The sequence below is a fragment of the Talpa occidentalis genome, unplaced genomic scaffold (assembly GCF_014898055.3).
Source record: "Talpa occidentalis isolate TD23 unplaced genomic scaffold, MPIMG_talOcc4v2.1 talOcc4.6, whole genome shotgun sequence".
NCBI classification, from domain to species: domain Eukaryota; kingdom Metazoa; phylum Chordata; class Mammalia; order Eulipotyphla; family Talpidae; genus Talpa; species Talpa occidentalis.
This window is the reverse complement of record NW_023604972.1, coordinates 29,452,752-29,474,137: the sequence shown is the minus strand read 5'-3', so window position 1 is coordinate 29,474,137 and position 21,386 is coordinate 29,452,752. Positions and strand designations below refer to the sequence as shown.

Sequence of the window (21,386 nt, the reverse complement as noted above, 5' to 3'; positions counted from 1 at the left end):
CCCTTTGTCCATTTCCTATGGATTTGTTCTTGTTTCTCTAGTCAATTTATATTTTTTGTATATTATAAAAATTAAATATATTACCTGCATTATCTGTATTTCTGCAAATATATCATGGTCTGTTGTATTATTTTATGATCTCCTAAAAATCTATAATTTTTAAAGTTAAATATGACTAACATTTTTTCCCATAGCTTTTGATCAAGAAAAGTTTCCTGTACCGTGCAAAACATAAAATCTACTTGATTTTCTTACCAATTTTTGCTTTACTTTACCCTTAACATTTTCACCTACATATCTGTACCATTTTCTTAGCTGTACAATAACATTGGGATCCAACTGGACACTTATTTGAATATAATGGCTTGATAGAGGGTTCTAGTAAGTGGTGAGGAAGATCCCTCTCCATATCTATTTTTCCAAAATTACTCATTGTTTTTTTAATACTTAGATTTCTCCAGAAACTTAAAGATCACGTTACCCAATTTCCAGAACAAATCCAAAAAAAACACCATGTTATGAGTTTTCATGAAATTTATACACAATTTGGGTGATTTTAGTATTTTTATGGCATTGAGTCTTTTCATCCAAGAATTTGCTATGTCTTTCCATCTCTTCATTTCTTCTTTGAAATATTTTAGTATGACTTTACTTTTCATTTCCTAAGTATTTTTTAGTATCCCTTTTTCTCTATTTTAAATTATGTTTTTTATTCCTATTTGTACTGCTAGGGAAAAGCTGATGGATTTCTTTTGCATATTTTGATCCATCACTTTGCCAAATTCTCTTATTAACTCTAGGAGATTTTTACTAGGTTCCTTTGGGCTTTCTAGGTTTACAATCATATCATGTACAAAATAAATAGTTTTGCCTCTTCTTTTCCAATGTTTATTCCAGTTTTCACATTTGTTGTCATAGTTTCATATTATAGTCTCTTCTAGTACTTTTAGTCATTTTAGTATCTGATCCTTCTACTTCCTGGTCTTTTGTTATAATTTTGTCTTTTCTCCTCTGCAGAAGTCAAGCTTGTTTATAAAATGTATAAATTGTTAACGTGACAAGATTTAAAATTTATTTATATATTCTACTACTTGTTTTTGTTTTATTCATTTAAGCTTGACCTTTATTAATCACTTTTTATTGTTCTTTATTAATCTGTTAGAATGTGAACTTAGTTTCTTACTTTTCCTTTTCATCTTTCACAAGAAGGACATTGAGCTATAAATTTTTTCTGGGAGAATTTTCAGAGTCTTAGAGTATACTATAATGTTCTCCTTTTCATAGGTAGCAAGATAGTAATTTCACTTCTGATTTCTTCCTTGAACCAAATATTCTCTAAGCCTTCATTTTCAAGTAGTCAATCTTTTGGTAACCTTTAAATAATATTTTATTGAATTAGAATTGGATAATGTAACCTATAAAATCTTTCAGTTTTGAATTTGCTGAAGTTTTCTTTGAAGTCAGGTATGTAGTCAACTTTATAAATATTTTGCAGACATATGAAAATTCTTGGTATCGAGAATGTGGGGTCTTGTTCATTTATTGTGTTGGGAAGCATTGTGGCATGAGGTAAAAAGCAAAGACCAAAAGAAATCTTGACCTTAGTGTGTTATCCTGAACACGTGTATAATGTGAGTAATAATACTCTACCTCATAGAGTTGTTGGGAGGATTGAATTATTGAATATTCATAAAGTATTTAGAATAGAAAATAGCACTTAATACTATATAATGAGTTGATAATATAAATTGAAAGATTTAATCAATTCCTCTATATCCTTTATTTCTTTGCACAGAATTGTCCAATAAAATCCAGATAGCTATATTAGGGTAATATAAGGGTTTTTTTTTTTTTATTGTTCTGTGAGTCAAACCATTTTCCTGGTATTATTTTCTTTTCAATTAAATCTTAAATTATTATTTAATCTGGTAACATTAAATTATTAAAGTGATACATTTCAAAACGTAGTACTTTTTTAGCATTTTTTCTTTGGATTTTCAATGTTTATCTTACTTCCTTGAGTTTTTCTTATCTTCACTACTTATTTTTTTACACTTGACCGCAGTGAGGTTACAAATTCTTTGCCCTTTAATAAACATGGTCTCCAACTCATTCTTTCTGACATAAAAGAGGTCTTTTCCCCCAAATATACATAAATAACCACTCAGTGCTAGATTTCCTTCAGAGCAGTTCAGGAAAAATAAGGGAGCCTGTAATCAGATCAAATTACTAGTGAGTCCCCAGAATGGAGTTTGGCAGCTCCCATTGTTTCCGTACCACACTATCTATAAGAACCACCACTAGATATGGTGACCCCATGTTTTCTTGGGATCAACTAATCAGAACAGACGTCAAGAGTAAATACTCGAGGGCCTCCCCGGTGGCGCAGCGGTTGAGCGCTGGGTTGCGAAGCTGCCCGCAGCCTCTGCAGCGCCGGTTCGATCCCCGGCTACTCCCCGGCCACCGGAGGAGGGTCCCACATGGCGTGCAGACCTCTGCTGCCGCCCGCTGCTCCCCTCAGCAGTGTACTTCGGTCCTTCTGCCTGCTCTGCTCCCCGCTATTATAAATAAATAAATAAATGAAAATAAATCTTAAAAAAAAAAAAAAAAAAAAAAGAGTAAATACTTGATACAGTCCCATGGGGGACCTAGTTAATATTTGCCTTCCCTATGTCCCAATAGCAACTCTGCTAATTCACATCATTTTGTACCCAAATACTTCTTTTCTCTTTCCCTTGCCAAACTATTGATTCGTGCATTCATCCAAAAAAGATGTTATTAAGCTCCTTCATGTGGTCTCTCAAACTTACTCAGCTCCTGTCACACAGGTATTTTCCCCCTATCAAGTCCTTGCTTGTTTGATCACCTCTTGGAATCTTTTTCTCACATGATTCAGACTAACCCCCTAAGGCAGGTGTCAAGATCACGGCTAGCAGAGCTTGCTTCTTATGATCAGATGTATTCCTATATTATTGCAGAGGGTGACTTCGTTTCCATTACTTGGTATACGTGCATCAACAGATTCTGATTTCTATTTCCCACCCAGCAGCAAGACTCCTAAGGCTCCCCAATGCTGATCCATTTTTGCTTTTTTTATGAAATCTCATGTGATCATTTCCAGAGAGGACAATGGTGCTAACAGAAGTCATTTAAGCCATTTAAGCAGGGGTAAAGAGGGTGGTTGGTTATAGAGATTGTATAGAATGGAGAGCTGGTAGGAGAGGGGGTGTAGAACAGGGAAAAGTAGTAGCAATCCATTTAGGGAGTTTGACTTAAAGATGACTGGCAACTTGGATTGAGCTGTTGAGATCTCTGGCATGTGGTTTTGGTTCCTATATCCTGAAAAGATGCCACCTTGAGATGGAATGAAAGACCAAGAACCTCACAGATCTGCCAACCTCAAGTGTAGAGGCCCTAAGGGTAGAGATAAGGGACATACAAGCACAACTGCTGTCTTCTCTGCCCAAACTGAGTAACAGGGCTGTGAAGAATCACCATCCACAGCACACTGGCTGGCAGCCACACGGAGACGTGGTAGACAGAACATGAGCAGTGTTGATCCAGGTGCAGTCGATCACCTAGAAGGACAGGCCGCCTTAGGAGACACTAGCGAGAAGCACCCGACCTGCAGGTGTGAGGATGCCTATGGCAGGAATCATCAGAGCCGTCCTTCCAGTCCACCTCCTGAGGCAACTCAGAGAAAGTGGGAGAGGACTGGCAGCTTGGCCTCTCCTCTTGCCAAATGGAAATGCCACTTTAGGGGGACACCCCAAACTGGAAGGACCAGCCTGGCCACCCTGCACTGATGGCCAACACTGATATTGACAAAGCCTCAAATTAAGACAGTACAAACAAGGAAGTCGGAGATCTGGAGACTTTATTACCCAGACCAGTTAATGACACAGCTCTAGTTCTTAACTCTCCATAAAGATCCACTGAATTGAGATAAGTGGATTTGAATCAAAAATGCAGACCTCTTCTCAGACATCCTCAGATCCCAGGAGGAATGGAGTTCCTGCTGTCTTTGGGCCCTAGGTTACAGATGAAGTCAACATTTCCAATTCAGGATTGGTGGAGCTACTTAAGGATGGGGCACTCCGGGAAAGCTTGTGATCGTAACAATACCCTACATTCTCTTACTTGGCAGAGGATAGTCAGAGGAAAAGCATTCATTACTCTGTGATAAGCTAAACTTTGGACTGGAAGTACAGCTTCCAGAATGACCTGCGAAGAGATGGCTGCTCCGGAGACCAGAGTTGCTAGAACTGGACATGAAGAAGTTCTTCCTCCACATCACCCAATTCCATGTCCTCAGCTCCACCTGGCTGTGGCTTCATGACCCCAAGGAAGTCTGCCCTTGTTTCCTCCAGGCACCCTGTCCGGGACTAGGGACAGGTGCTCCTGGGGAATTCAAGTCTAGAAGGGCTGAAAAGAGAAGACTCCTCCAGGTTCACTGTCCGAGATAAAAGAACATCTTCACCGGCTTAAAATTTGGACTTTCCTCTGCTGGGACTTTATTAGTCAGGATTTGGCCAAGAGGCTGTCTTCCCATTAATGGTGAGTGGGTTTGATGATATTATCTCTTTAAGAATATTATCTTCTTTGACTTAGGAGAAGTAAAGTCTGGGTTTCTTGGCAATGATCCCCATGATTGAGAACCTGCTTGTTCTTGGATTTAAGTGAACATTTACTGGGAAGGAAAACATTTCCCCATCTAGAAAGTTGGCTTTTTTGTGTGCTTATCAGGCCTGAGTAGATTAGCCACAGGTTTCCCTCTTGTTTTTGACTTTTCCACTCCATTCCATATTGGGCATGTGTGTGTTTATGTTACTAATTCTTACGAATTTTCAACTCAATTATGCAGCATAAAAACAGCAAATGTATGGAGGGTTGTCATCAGGAAATTGGTGATTTGTTTTTCACTGATTGCTGAAGATACACAAAATAGAATTCCGTAGGGCTTATATTACTCAGCACTTAAAAAGCGTATGAGTTGAGGAATGTTACAAAAGGTTTATTAATGTTGCCAACTCCACCTCAAAGGATGTTCAATTCATCTAAACACAGACAGACATTACTGTCACCCAAGAGCACAGGTCTTTGTGGGCACAAAACTCTGAGGCCACATTTCTACCCCCTTCAGAAAAATTTCTTCTAGTTGTAAAGCTGGAAGAGGTCTCAGTTTCTCTAGGGTGACACACAGAGAATCCAGAAGCTTGTTAGCTCCCATTTCTGTGGGTCTCCTTGTCTATATGGTCCTATGTGGATAAAGGGCAAAGGAAGGATATGTGGGGACTTGGAAAGACCAAAGGCTCTAATGTCAAGAGGAACTATACTCAAATGTTAGCTGCGTCACTTACTAGCTGGGTGAACTTGGGCAAATACTTTTTAACAACTTGGAGGCTTTATTTTATTTTTTTAAGATTCATTTTATTTATGCATGCATGCAAGAAACTGAGGTATAGGCTAGAGGTGGGGGGTGGTAAGAGGATGCACCAGAGACAGAGTGGGGCACAGAACAGGCAGACTGACTAAAATACACTGCTGAGGGGAGCAGCAGGGGAGGCAGTCTGCTGCGCCATGTGGGTAGCTCCCTAGCCAGGGATGGAACTCGTGGTACAGTGGCTGTGAATAGCTTCAGAGTGCTGTGCTTAACCCCTAGCACCACCAGGGAGGCCCACAACTTGGAGGCTTTAAATGAGAAAAAACAAATCCATCTTTCTCTTTCCAGCAAGCACACCTGTACCACTTCTCTGCCAAAGAATTTTCCACCTGTCCCTTCACAGTTTGCCTATAACTCTGCTTCTCCACTAAAAGAAATGTATTGAAGAAACATTGATTTATAACATCCTCTAGGTTCCAGGTGTGAGGTATTATAATCTGACATCTATGCGTTCTGTGATCGCCATCACCAAAGGCCTACTTTTCACCCACACTGTACAATAACCCCTTCACCCAACTTGTCCAACCACATCCCCATCCCCTCTGGTAACCCCCAATTTATCCTCATAAGCTAAGAATTTTTGTGGCTTTTATTTGTTCATTTGTTTTCTTTTTCTTTTTTTTTTTTAGTTTCAGATGTGCAACTTAAATGTTGACATCTGTACACACTATGTTATGATCATCACTGAAAATCTGGTTTCCACCTGGTGACCCTTTTCACCATTTACCTGCTCCCCCCGCCAACCATCCCTTCACCTCTGGTTAGATTCTGTTGTCAGATTCTAAGAGTTAGCCTTTGTTTTGTTTTGTTTGTTCTTTTGCTTTGTTTATCTACACATGAGTGAAATCATATGGTATTTGCTTTTCCCCTTCTTATTTATTTCACTTAGCATAATCTCCTCAAGGTCAATCCATGCTGTTCACAAATGTCAAAATTTCACTTTTTTTAATAGCTGAGTAATATTCCTGTGTGTGAGTGAGTGTGTGTGTGTGTGTGTGTGTGTGTGCATGCGCACCACATCTTCTTTAGTCATTCATCTATCAATGGACACTATCTCCTGCAAACAGAGCAGCATATTAACAGCGTTTAATAAATGTGTTGAATGAGTGAATGAATGAATAGTGAATGTCTAGATTGTAGCATTATTGTGGGAATTAAAAGGAACAAAGTTAGTTTCCTTGCCAAAGTCTGTAGACCTAGAAAAAGAGAAGAGGGCCTTGACATTTAACTCAATGTGAAATCGCTCCCTTTCCTCATTGTTCCCTTTGCTCTTTACTTCTCTGAACTAAAATTTACCAGAGACTTCCTATGTTCCTTTAGACACTGGCTTAGGTCCTGGGGCTCTATGAAAAACCAAGTTTTCTACTTGGAAGTCTAGAGAAGAGACAGTCTTTTAAATTTTGCAGTCAGAAAATAACTGCTGAAGTAGAGCACGTGGAAAGCACCACCCAGGCACGGGTAGGATAGCTGCTGGGGAAGCTGGGAAAGTTCTATAGAGGAGACGGTATTTGAGCTGACGTCTGAGGATGGGGTAGTGCTTCCCAGGCTGAAGAAGGTGTCATACCTGAGCCTCAGGTCTGCCTGTTACCAGCTGGGCATGTTGGGCAAGTCTCTCTGCCTCGCTGAGACTCGGTTTCTTCATCTGCTAAGTAGCCTTAGCTCGTGGGGTTTCTGCCAGAATTCTGTAAGAGGACATAGATGAAGTCCATAATGGCGACCAAGCAATGGTAAGTGAACATAAATGTTAACATGGTGCTGCAGCAGGAAGAGCCATGTTGCTATGGAAACCACAAACAATGTTTTGGGGGTATCCAAGGGGGAATAATGGATTTAGAATATTTTGAGACAAAAATCATCAGAGCATTTATGGCAGCCAAAACATCACCTTTCAAATGGTAATGGCTAAATCAAAGAACAAGGCTTGGAACAAGGAAAACAGAGCTTGAAGGCTCTGACTGGGCAAATGGAGCATGGCAGCTCCTCAGAAGCCTGCCCGGGAGAGACTCAGAGCCCAGAGCAGCCGAGGGAAAATGTGGCTCGCTCCCAAGACAGAAATGGGAAGAGCAAAGCCGAGCTTGCCTGGTTGTTCTTTTCCATTTTTCCAGTCAGGGCTGGCAGGGGCAGAGTAAGTGAAGGGTGGAGCATGGTCAGAGTTTGCTTTGGAAACCACTTTCCTGAGGACTGGGGGGATGGGAGGGTGCTCCCAGCTAGAATGCAGTATTAGCGCATGGGCTGGGGGAGGACAGCGTGGCATGGGCAGAGGAATAGGGAGATGTCAGTAAGGTTTGATGGGCAGGCAGGGGCCAGGTCGGGAAAAGCCTAGCATGCCAGGCGAGGAAGTGAACTGAAGGTGAGATGAGCACCGGGAAGAAAGGAAGGAGCACTGGGCAGGCATGCCAAGGAGAGTGACTAGTGCTACTGGCACTGAGGAGCAGGCATATAGTGTGGCGCCATTCTTCACGCTTACAGCAAGAGAAAAGGCTGGTTCCATGATTCTGCGAGGCCATTAGGAAGTAAGGATGCTGGCAAGGAAGTGGGATCTGGACCAGACCAGCTTGAAGTGAAAACGGCAGGGAACAGATATTCTTCGGCAGCCTCCAGGAGTCCAGCTACTAGGAATTGCAGTCAATCCGGAGAAGGCAATATTTGAGTAAAGGAGTAAAATATATGAATGGTTACAAGAATACATCAGAAAGTGGAATTCTCAATTTTTTTTTGAAATGGAAGATTTAGGGTGGGGGATGTAAAAAGATCCATGGAAAGGTCTAAAAATGGGCAGGTCGAGAGGAGTAGAAATAAATGTCTTATGGCTGAGGAGGTGTCACCTACAAAAACATGGAGGCCCTCAGTGAGGCCAAAGTTTAGAAGAGACATCTTACATCTTTGATACATGGAATTAGTTGAGTTATAGTGACTACAGATGAGGGAGTAAGAAAGAAATAAAGATCTGACAATCTTCAAGAATAGCAACGACCACACCGAAAAATGGAAACACTGCCTGGCTCATGTGAGGATGGCATCATCTAAACAGAGGATGTATGCAGATGTGATGTGCAGACCTGGCAACAGTTACAGGAACAGCAGTAATGATGTCAAATATTTTTCCTCTTAAAGAAGAGTGTGCTGACCACAAATCTATCTGGGTAGCAAGCCATCACAAAATGTGTGCCCTCTTCAAGAACTGATTTGCCTCGTATTTCTCCCTCTCCCCCAAAAGCACACAAAGCAAAGTGTTCTCCTAAAACCATAGGGTAGCCCAGGTGCTCATCTTCAAAAACAGGCAACATACAGATGGAGTTTTTTGAGAGAAATGCACACACAAAAAACCTCTGCACTCGCAAAACCACATGGCATCTATCACATCAGCTGGTATTTGTGATTATTACTATTATTTCCATAATTGCCCTTCTGGGATCTGCTCATTTGCAACATGTTAAGTACTTGTAATTAGCCAATAAGAGATTTGGAACTGAGCTAGTTTAAAAAAAACCGACGCCATCCTATAGCCAATATGATGGTGTGTAGCCAGCAATCCCATCTCATAACGCTAAATAGTTTCAGCCAGAATTTTTCTCTAGAGATACGTTTTATTAAAATCAGATGGAATATGTTCACTTTTGCCATGGCATGCAGTCATCTTAGACAACCCTACAAATATGCTGCAGAAAAAAAAAAAAAGGAAGCAAATAGGAGCAAAGTAATTCTGACGAATCATGAAGCATGGTATTAGCAATCGATTCCTTGCCAGGAGGAATCCTTGAGAATGCCAACCTTCATTCTGATGGAAAGAAGGAAGAACTCTGAAAACAGACCTCCTGCTCCCCCAACGCCCGCCCTTAGCTTTCCCTGTCAAGATACATTAAAGAATTCAAATTAATCAAAAAACCCAAGAGAGCTGGCTGGTTAATGAGGACAGACTCAACCTTGAGTTCAGAGAGCTTTCTAATGCATTCCACCTGGCTCTCCAAGAACAAAGTTTACAGAATATATTGACTGCAAAGGAGGCGTGCATCTAAAGAGGAACATGACCATGTGGGAGCAAAATGGCATATCATGGAAGCTTAGTGCAATACCAAAAACTTTGTTGCTCTTAATAAATTACTCATCGCCCAAGATACTGAATTTCTTTCTTTTTCTTTTTTTTTTTAAATAAAATGCTGCTTAATCATCAGGAAAGAAGTGACCAGCAATAATGAGAGGAACTGAAGCAGTTAGCCCTTGAGATTTTTCATACTGTAGCCCCCACTTTATCCATCCAAATTTAGCGCACAGTGGGGCCTCATCTCCCCAGCCAGTGAGCACAGCATTGTCTTGTCTTCCTGGTCCTCTCCCACTGAGCGGCTTCCTTCCCAACACACACAGGTGGTGACCATCCCTGCCCTACAGTTGCTGCCCTGCCTAGAACTGTTTGCCTCTCTCACCCTCTTTCCAAATCCTTCAACATCCAACTCATGTTCCCTTCTCCATGACATCTTCCCCAGCTGGACTTGCCAACACCAATTTTAGCCTTTCCTGACTATCCCTCCTACTTACCGTAAAACTAGGGAGAGAAATCCCCAGGTTCCAACGTTTCCTCTGAGCTCCAGGGCATTGTGGCCTTTTAGCAATGACAGTGGGAATGGTGTGTGGGAGAAGAGATAGATCTGTGTCTACACCACCCATCTTGGCAGTAGTTTATATTGGAACTTCATTTTCTATGTCTCATACTATCCAGTTCTATGTCTTTTTGTGTTCATGTGATTATTTTGATAAGATTTCCAGCTTTTAAAGGAACATACTGTGAAGTTAAAAAGAGAAACAACTACAAAAGATGTCATAGAGGGTTACAACTGATTGTTCTGTAGGAGCCCCTCCAGTCGGCCTCCCCTTCTTGGGGTTGGTTTGATAGGATCCAAAAAGATTTGAAGTAGGCACTCGAAGGGAATGGATTTCCTGGTGTGTTTTCTCAGATATATGCATAGTTGTATACATATGTATATGCGTTCTATTTATATACACTCAATGCATAAGCCAGATTACTAATTACTTAGCAATCAGAGATATTCCTTCCAGGAAAATACATTCCCAGGAAAAATTCTACAAGGCAGTTCCTTATGAATAGAAGATAGGTAAGAGGAGTGAATAGTGTCCAGGAAGCTATCCACCGAGCATAATCACAGCTTTTGCCTTTTCCTTCCTGGTTAAAACTGCTCTGGCTCTGCCACTTGCTGATTACGAAGTTCTGAAGCAAGTTGGTGGCTTTGGTTTAAACCCCAGCTGCAAATAGTAGCATTACCTAATTAATAGGGCAGTTATGAAAAATGCTTAGAACTGCAAGTAGCACCCACTAGGTATCTATTCAGTGTTAGTGTTTTATGATTTTTTAAAAAGATTTATTTATTTATGCATACAAGAAGTGGGGTACAGGCCAGAGGTGAGGGTGTGTGTGAGAGGATTCACCAGAGACAGAGTGGGGAGCACAATAGGCAGACTGACTGAAATATACTGCTGAGGGGAGCAGCCCACCAGACAGGAGAAGTCTGCTGAGCCATGTGTGTAGCTCCCTGGCCTGCCAGGGATCGAACTCATGCTGCAGAGTCTGCAGATATCTTCATAGTGCTGCACTTAACCCCTTGAGCCACCAGAGAGGCCCCTGTTTAATGAATATTTATAGCTTTTCACCAATACTTTAGAATGTCATTTCCATAATAATGGAAGAAAGAAGTCCATATTGGTTCCTTAAACCTTTAAAGATTATTCTCAATCCAGGAGTACCAAGAGGCAGCTCACTTTGGGATGCCTGATTGTGTGAGAGAGATCTAATTTTTTCTCCTTGTTTATACACCACACCTGGAAGTGACTCCCTTCCCTTTTCAACTCTGGTTCTTACTTTTTATTCACTAGACCAAGGTGCTGATGACCCCAGAGGCCCAAGGCCTCTGGGTAAAGTTTTATGGGCTTTTCACATCCCGCTCATTCTTTCTCCCTGCACCGTCCCCCATCACCTCACACACACAGCTCCCCGTCCCGCCTCTCACCGCCCCTAGCCTAAGTCTGCGACTGCCCACTCCCCAGCTGGACCCGGGGCCCTTCACCAAGGCGCGGCGTGGCTGACACACTCGGAAGGCAGGCGGCCCAAGGCCAGCCTGGATGACTCCTCAGGGGGAGGGCGGGCCCTGCGCCTCCTCCTCTTCCAGAGGGCTCCGGGCCCTGGGACGGAGAAGCCTTTGTTTGCTGATGTCTCTCCTCTGAGTATCCAGCTGGGGAGCTGGTGCTTTTTCCGGAACCATTTGAATGTGAAAGGTGCTGCCTTTATCTTTTTGTCCTTGTGGATAATGCAGTGGCAGCCACGCCTACCTCAGTTCCTATTGGATAGAAACGTGAATGGGGCTTTTTTTTTTTTTAAGCTTCCTACTCCCTTCCAATCGCACCTTGTTCCCAGGTGGGAAAGGTAATTTGGAGCGAGCTGGAAGTGGGGAGCAAAGAGAGGAGGGGGGCAGCCCCGGGCTGGGGGGCGGAGGCTCTCGAGCCACTGAAAGTCTGCAGCGCGCCCCGCACCCCGCGCCCTGGGCTAGAATGTCTCCGCCGTTTTACGACGTATCGAATGACTGGCTGGCTGCACCCAGCCTAAGGAGAGGCCGAGAGAACGGAATCGGGAGCTTCCTGTCCCCGCCCCCCTTCCCATGTCCCCTTATTCCTACACTCCACCCCTAGCCAAACCCTACCCACCAACCAACATCCGAAAACCACTAAGTTATGTATTATATTAGAAGGTATAGAACCAAGATATTTCTAGTGTCAGGTGGGGGAAGAGAGACAGAATAAGGGGAAACTAGGAATTTCAATTTCTTTTCCCTCAATTAAAAAAAAAAAATTCTCATTGGGCAGACAAGCCATCCTCCTGGGAGGGGGAACCCACAATTTCCCCAGGCAGCACATTCCAGAGAGTGAATAAATTGTCCAATGATGCTGGACCCGGGCCACACAAATACACAACGCTTAAATACAAGATGGGGAGTTGTTTGCAATCCTCTGCAAGATGCCAAAGGGCTTAACCGCCGCAGGTGACCACGCACAGCTTCCGCGGTGCTGGCTGTTGTAGTTACCCTACTTTCCTGCTGGAAAATGAACCAACACAGTGACTTGTCCAGGGTCACACACCAAGCTTGGGACCGAAATCGCCTGACTCCTCCTTCCTGGCTGTAACCAGCCGACAACGCCACCTTATTACTGTGCTATCATTCAAATCTGAATCATTTAAATTGCTCTTAATTGCAGGCCTACAGTGAACTGTAACCCTCTTGTGACTATAACTGCCAGGCAAAGCAAGGTAGGAATGCCTGAAATGTTACAAACTCTTGAATATGGAATTAAAATGCTGGGGGAGAGGGAGTAGGAGAAAAGTTTTAAAACTTGGCTTTGAAACTTCTGACAAGTACCGAATTCAATTTAGATTTTTTTTTAATGAGTTTGAAAGGTCACCCCAATTTATTATAATATTGAAACAGAGGAGCACTTGGGATTCAAATAGATGCTATCCAAAAGGCAGTAGGGGGTAAACATCAGCTTCACACCCTTCCTTTATCTGCCCACTCTAGTGCGGTCTGGCTTTGGGTGTTTAAACTTCCTTTTTTAACCCTTTTTGGTAGGCAGCTATTAGGAGGGTGGCTAAGCAACCTGGCATAAAATGCAGATCTGTGCACAGTGCTAGATGCGTGCTGAGCTCAAGAAAGAAAGTAAATCCCCCCCTGGCAAATTGCTCTAACTGATTCATTTGTCTGAGCAGAGACGCCATCTACCTGCTCGCAGGTATTCAGGTAAATGACAGGTAGGCGGGGCCTACTGACTCTTTCAATAGCTAAGGTCCCAGCAATGTTTTATCTGTTGAGGCGCCCGTGATGTCACACATTTCCTGCCCTCCACCAACCAATGCCCTCCTCCCTCCTCGAGGCACCTGTATACTGAGGTTGAGGCTGCTCACCTCTCTGGTGGCCCTAGGAGCTGCTGGAATCACCCACAAGGCATGAAAGCTGTGAGGTTGCTGCTGCTTTGAGAGTCCCAGAGCCACAGTTGAAAAAGGTGAGTTAAACCTTCCATTTTTCTCTTTTAGCATTTAGACCACTAGGCCCTGAGGGGTCTGAATGAGAATTTGAATGGAAAATAGTAGCTGAATGGCTGAGCACTGGGTGTTTGGCCCAGAGGAAGCAGCGCTTTTGAGAGGCTCTAGTGGAGGGATGCCTTTGACATTTTGGTTGCACTAGAAAGTTCTCCAGACAGATATTTAATCCTTTCTGTTTCTCTTAATCATTAATCCAGTCTCTGCTTGTCCGGAAAGTTGATCTGTTTTTTTTTTTAACCCTGGAGTGGAGTGAAGACTTTTTTTTTTTTAAACCGCAAGGGTGAAGAAGACCTATTCAGCACATTTAACGGGGTTTGGCAGGCCAGCATCTACTGAATTCTAAGCTGTCTTATTTTGCCTGACTTTCTGCATTCATCTCACCAGAGTCAATTTCAATCTAAACCTGCGAGACATCCTTAAGATCCCCCTCCCATTTACCTCTTCCTCAGGTATATGTTGTTGCCCTACGCAGAAACCCTCTACTCTAGTTTTCTTCCCTTTTCTTCTCTCAGAAGTCTATTGTTTTCTTTGTTCTTTGTTGAATACTGTTTTAAAACCACTTTGCCATCTGGATCAGAATTGTTGACTTTCAGTTCTAGACTGGCTGCCTGCTGACCTGTGAAAGTAAAGATTATTTCCTCAGTGCTTACAGAAACATAACACACCTTCAGATCTGATTTTTAATTTTTTAAAAAATGCTTCCTTTTTATTTTTATAGCAAATATACCAAGGAGATTGTTCTGACAGGAACTGACTTTATTTTTAAGTAATTTTACCTCTAGGATCCATTTTTGTTTTCTTAATCCTGATCACACAGCCTGTATGACTTTTGTTCTTGACAGTCTTTGTCACTCTACACCCAATATTCTAGTTTGAGAAAGGAAGGAGACCATCTCCAAACTCAGTTCCTTAGTACGATAAGCTGGAAAAGTCAGAATGTAAAATCAACCTGTGACGGAGACTCAGCTATTTTTCTGAGATTTCAGTTAGCCAATATGTTTGCAAGAGAATAATTTGTTAGGAATTATGCTCATCTTTATGCACCCGGAAATTCAAAGTACATGTAAAATCTTCAAAAGTATGAATTGAAACAAGCTGAGGAGAGTCTTGTCTCAAGCACTTGCTTCTCCCCGCGAAGTGTCTGCTCTGCACTTGTTGCTGGAGTCTCTGACTCTGGAAGGCTGTTAGTGTTTCACTGACCTTTGTCTTCTGTTCTCCCTTCAGTGGTGTGCTTGGGTGGTGGCTACTGCTAGTCCTTTCAGACTGTTCTTACTTGACTGAGGGTTTTTTGTTAACAAAGGAGAGAAAAAAGTCTCCTGTATCCTGAATTTTTCAGATAAAAATGTGCCTTTAAAGTCAGAAACCTCGGCACAAGACCAGATTCCCTCTGGCCTTCCACGGCTCATGAGTTCTTGTACAGTTGTTCATTTAGGATTAAACGAATCGTCTCATCACTATGCGTAAATGTCCCTGGCACAAAAGCTTGGATACTATGGCCCCAAACATAAGAAAGTCAGAAAATTACAGAGGAGACTTCAGATCAGGTTGTCAATAACACAGTTGTTCTTTTGGATGTCGCATATGAGTGTGACCAACAGATGAAAAGACCCACAGGGGTTCCCTCCCTGGGGACTAGGGCAGGAGGCCTGATTGAAAAAAGGGTATCTTTTCACCTATATCCTTGAGCAAGTTACTTAACTTCTATGATCCTTATTATCAGCAAAACAGGAGCTAATAATGCCTATGAGACAATGTGGTTGTGAGACATAAATGAGGTAACATACAGAGAACATTCAGCAGCTAATGTCTGGTGCCAGAGGGTACCAAACAAAGGCTAGATGCTTCTGGAGGAATTTCCCTGAGTTGTTTGGAGGAGATAATCACTGGAGGAGATAGTCAGATCTCATTGAGATAAAAGATCTTATGTGGTTGCAATTATTAGGAATTCTGGTAGTTCTTATTATGGTTATTAAGTATAAGTAATTAACTCCAATGTTAACAGTTCAGAGAAAGAAAACGAACACAGGTGAATGCTTAAACAGTGTCATTAAGCAAGCCTGGCAGATTGGTCTCCACTAGCCTCCCAGGCTGTGTATAGGAGCTGCTGGTCACTGCTGTCCTTCAAGTCTCTCATCACAGCAAACCCATCCAGTGTGGTCCTCCACAGGCCTTTGGGGGAAATGGCCTGTTGTCATTTGCTATAATCGGTCTTGGCAAGTGGCCCTTTCTGCTTTCCATTTTGTTATCTCCGGGGTCTATGGCTTGCCTGGTCTCTCCTCCAATCTTGCAGATAAACACTTCACAGCCGCTGCAGCCCTAGCGAGCTGAGGTGCCAAGTCTCTGGGTTGAGGAGTGGCCAGCTGGGAGCCTGCATTGTGCTATGAAAGGGGACTTATGCACCTCTTGGTTATGCTTGCTCCCCCATAGAATATCCTGTTGCTTTTGATGACCTTGAGTCATTGCTACAGAGCAGATGTGTTCACAAGCCCTGGAACCATCTCCAGGTCTGATCCTATTTTGAAAGGGAATGTAAGCAACTTTTCATCATTCAAGAGCAAGATAACAGTCTAGTGGACTGAGAAAAGAGGTTGATAACCTTGAACCTGAGACTAGCTTGCTTCGGAAACCCTGAGGAAGAACTTCAAACTCCCTGCTCATCAGTTTCCTGGTCTAATTCCTAACTCCCCTCCCAAAAAGGGATGCTAAAATGCACCCCCACTTTTTTTTTTTTTGCCTCGTAAACCCTCTGTTCCTTCACAGGAGCTAGATGGGCTGCAGCAGGACTGAGTAAGTCAGATTGACTGTAGGGGGTGGACAGTAACTCACCAGGAAATATTTATCTTATTCATTTAATTCTACGTGGAACAGTGTTAATCCTTAGAATTGCAGTGTGGTCTCAGGCATCAAACTGCCTGGGTACAACTTTACCATGTACTATTTGTGCCAGGAACAGGTTATTTAACCCCACTAAAGCTCAACAGTAAAAGAGTTACAGTGAGGATGAAATAAGTTGAAATATGTAAAGAACTGGCACATGTTGACTATTACTAGTATTATTTTCTTAAAAGAAAGGTATAGCAGGCAGAATTGGAGATTGAGGTTTGAGGACCGGTTCTGTCATTTAATTACGATGTTCAATAAGTTACTTAATATCTCTTTGTGTCAATTTTATCATCTGAAAAATGAAATCCTTATCAGACTTGAGGCTATATTGAGAAGTAATTGAAACAATTATATGTAAAGTGCCTGGTAGTAAATGCTCAATTAATGTTAACTATTCATGTGTTATAGAAAATCATGTTTGTGTTGGTTAAAGTTAAACATCTTGGACCATGCTACAGTTTGGAAATCATAACAATGGCCCCACACAACTTGAGGCAAGACTCTGAGTAGAAAAGATTTCCAGAAAAACCCTGAAAATCTTAGAAGGAAAATCTAGATTGTCATGTTTATCTTGGAGCCCCAGGATTGAAATGCCTGGACTCATGCAAAACTGTGGGCAGTAGGAGTCTGGGATTTAAATAAACAGTGGATTCTCCCAGAACCGCCATCTCTGGTCCCCTGGCTTCTAGTGTCTCTCTTTAAGATTTGAATTCCTCAGTTAAAGTGGAGAAAAAAGGCTCTGCTAAGATCTGACTGCAGAAAGGCCAGTCTCTAGACACTGCCAGGAGATGACACGCAAGGGAGGCTGTGCAAATGTGCCTGCTCACGGCTTCAGTACTCAGGGACTTCCTGGCTTGTTACATAACCACCCCTGATATTTATGTCCAGGCACACGTAGACTCACTTTTATGTGGGTGGCAAATTTATTGTCCCATGACAGTGCCTCCAAAGTATCAAGAGCTTTTAAAAACTATTTGAAAGACTACAACCCTTTTCCCGGGTTAGTGGGATTTAACCATTTACTATCCCCAAAGAATAAAGATAACATGGAAACTATACAAGTTGTTAAGTATAAGCACTGAGCTCATATCTGAAACACAAAATGTTGGTCATCTCTTATCATCTTCTTACAGTCACTGTTTCCTCTTATCTCCTTTTGTCCTAAAAGATGAGGACATCATACTGACGAGTGTTGGTTTTCAGGAACAGCCTCTCAGATCCATGGAAGAGAGAACTGTCTAAGAATTAAAGTTGTTTAAAATCTAGTAGGTTGCCTTTTGGGGTCCTGAATTCCCTACCACCAAAGCTAATTGTTTTTTGATATATTTAGTGGAATATTTAATATTTAGTAAATTATATTTAGTGATATATTTAATATATTTGGTGTGTGTTTGCAGAACGATTGAATGGATACCAAAGGGTTGCTGTGTTTCTTTAGCAGCACATACTCACATCTGTAAAATGAAGATTATATCACTGACCTCATAAAATCTTCTTAAAGATTAAATGAAAAAAAAAGATTAAATGAAAAAATAAATGGAAAGTACCATTGTAATTTCAAAAAATAAATGGAAATACCACTGTGTTATCTTTTACCTAGTGAATTGTTAATTAAATAGTAATATTTACTTCATTTTATTTAATATTTCTAAAAATGAGGATAAAGAAGGGATTCCTGCTTCGGGTAGTGGGTACACAAAGTGACTTCCAAATTTGAGCTTTGTTGTGTTTTGTTTGTTTGTTTGGTTTTTTAAGATTTATTTATTTATGCACACAAGAACTGGGGCCCAGGCCAGAGGTGCGGGGGTTGGGGAAGGGTGAGAGGATTCACCAGAGACAGAGTGGGGAGCAGAACAGGCAGACTGACTAAAATACACTGCTGAGGGGAGCAGCGGGCGAGACAGGAGAGGTCTGCTGCGCCATATGGGTAGCTACCAGGCAGGGATTGAACTCAGGGATCGAAGTGGGGGATCAATCTCATGTTGCAGAGGCTGCGGATAGCTTCACAGTGCTGTGCTTAACCATTTGTGCCACCAGGGAGGACCCTGAGCTTTGTTGTTTTTTATAATGGTCTTTTTATTGCAATTATCTTCCTGCTTCTTCCCTTCCCCTCATCCCCTGCCCTTCTTTCTCTGCCTTTTGAGAATCACTCCTCTTTTGCTCAAGGGATGACATGGTGGGTGAACTACAACACTTCTCACAGGGACAGTTGGTTCTGTTCCAACCAGCCAGGAGCGCTTTTTGCACATCACTACTGTGTGACTTGGAATGTGTGGATGTAAATTCCACCATTATTTTCCAGTGACTCTTATTTGCTTCTGTGTTTGATGCATTTGTCACGGGGACACAGAGTACTTCACCAGCAGTAGAGTGGAAACTTTCCAAGAATTTTCTTTAATAGCCTCTTGGCACAGTGTATGGCAACAGCACATGCATGATGGTGAGGCTTAAATATGTCATTGTTATCTGTCAGGATGATTTGCATAACTTGCTTATGACTGCTTTTGACAGTCATGTGGCCTTTTTTGAATAGAACGCTGCATGTTTAGGTTCTTGCATACTCACATTAATACATGACTCACCTAGTATTTTCAAACTCCTCATTACGTGTCATTGCTCTACATGTATTATGTTTTCAACAACACACACACATACACACACTCATGCATACTCAGCTATTCTATATTCTATACATGACCTTCTCCCCAGTTGAGGCCTTTACAAGTTTTACTTAACAGTAATCTCTGAAGACATCTGTATTCTCAATTAGTAATGGATTAAAAGAAGGTTATTGCATTTTTATACCAGAGCATAACTGCTGTCCCTAAGTATATAGCAGTGCAAATGGCTGCCACTCTAGTATATTTCCCATACTCCCAAATCATGTAGAGACGGGGTGGAGTGGGCTATTACCCATTCATGGGGAAATGTTCCAGGAAATACCCCCCTATATTATTTTTCTAGGTTTACCATGGAAACCACCATGAACTTGGTGGCTTGAAACACAAATGTATTCTCTCACATTTGTAGAGACCAGAAGTTTGAAATCAAAATGTTGGTGGGACCACACTCCCTCTGAAGGCTCTAGAATCCTGCCTTGCCTCTTCCTGTTGGTGGCAGGAATTCTTAGCTCATGGCTACATAACTCCAATCTCTGCACATCACCTTCTTGGTGTCTATGTCTTCTCTTTGTCTGTCTCTCACAAAACATTTATTATTGGATTTAGGGTAGGGCCCGCTCAAATAACCCAGGATGATCTCATCTCAGAATCTTTAAGTTAATTATATCTTGAAGGAACATTTTTCAAATAAGGTCAAATTCACAGATTCTGGGGATTAACATGTGGATATATCTTTGGGGGAGCCATCATTCGACCCACTAACCTCCCAGCTGAAAATCATATACACAAACCTCTCCCACTGCATACCGAGAGATTCCTTGTCCACTTGGAATGGGAAAAATCCTGGGCAAAATACAGGCAAGGAGAGTTAGAATTGGCAGCCTTCACCACTACCATTTATTTCTATGTTCAAGACACAATAGTGTTTTATATTCTAAAGTCCTAAAGCATTTTTTTCAGCCAATAGTGGATGTATCTACACAACAAATCAGTGAAGGCCATCTTGGTTGTCTTAGTAGACAAGTATCATCCTGGTTAAGGATGCAACCACTCTACTTAACTCTGAGCCCTTCAAGCCATAAGCAGGTTAAGTGTTGGCTTCCAGGTGCCCTGTTTTCAAAGGGACTTTATCAAACCAGTGAGCATCCTGGGTGAAGGATGCTTCCCAGAGACAAAAAGAAAAGCAAGGGAGACATCACCAACGCTGTCTTTAACTCGGGGAGACTGTCAGGTTTGGGGGCAGTAAATGTGAGCTGTGTTACACTGAAAGGCAGGAGGTCAAAGTAAGAAGAGAGAAGAATTCAGCTGCTGGGAACTGATGAGCCCCCATCCCTGGGGGTGTTTCAGACAACCCTAGGGATGTTAGAAAGGAGATTCCTGTACTTGGTAAAAATCTAAAATCCTTACCCAACTCAAAAATCCCATGACTTTCAAATAAGTAATTTTATAATGTGGAGTTTGGATCATCTTGTGGAAGCACCGAACACCAGTGTGTATGTTCCTTTCCCGTGATGGAGGAATTTGCTCAGGCTCTTCCAGTCATCTGGATTTCTTCACTTGTCCAAATTCCATGATCCTTGATGATCCTCTGAAAGGCCCATCTAGTTAGCCCACAACCTTTCCCTGACGGTCCTCGGCCGAACTGCATGGCTGTCTTGTTCCTTTTCCTCCAAAGTTTGTCCCTGGCACCTGCTTCAGGGAATATATTCATTGTATATCCTCTTGCACTGTTTCATCATTTTTTTCTATCTGTATGCTCATTTTCTAATAAGACTTAAGCTCACTGAAGATAAAATTGAATCCCCTATGGAGACTGTCACAGAATTTAAGACAAATGTCAGGCATGGAACAAATGATCAATGAACACCCACAGAATTGAAACTCAGCAAAACAGTTGCTGAGAATTTCAGTCTCTTTCTTCATCTGATTTTTTCTTATTTCACGCATAAAACTAGGGTAGCAGTTAAAAACCATAAACATTTTCTGAATATTTTTTCAACTTTGTGTGAGAGAATACCAGTTTGCTACTTCTCCCTGCTTCTCTGGCATCAGCCTTTCCCAGGATTCCAAGGCGACTATTTATATGAACAGAGCCCTTGGTCAAATAAAAGCAACATACTCTGCTTCATTGTTGTCTTCAGTAGGGTGTCCATTTCACCACTAAGACCATCTCTTCTAGGAGTGAGTGCTTACAAGCAAACACAAATATAAAAGGTGTGCCATGGCCCCACAGGGGAAAGGCAGTAAATCTTCTGTCAAGACAAGTAAATTTTCTGTCCGCTCTCACAGGCTTGTGAAAGACCTTCTCTGGCTTCTAGAACTTGTATCTAATTGGCTAGCC

General features: G+C 42.0%; 1 protein-coding gene across 1 annotated transcript in view; it reads left to right on the top strand.

Annotated features, from left to right (window-relative positions):
• Positions 1–13,464: 13,464 nt before the first annotated feature.
• The window catches only part of LNX1 (ligand of numb-protein X 1), a 106,851-nt gene continuing 98,929 nt past the window's right edge, over positions 13,465–21,386 (top strand). Inside the window, exon 1 of the mRNA XM_054687874.1 lies at positions 13,465–13,501. The gene's annotated coding sequence lies outside the window, so the exon portion shown is untranslated. The remainder of the gene's footprint in view (positions 13,502–21,386) is intronic.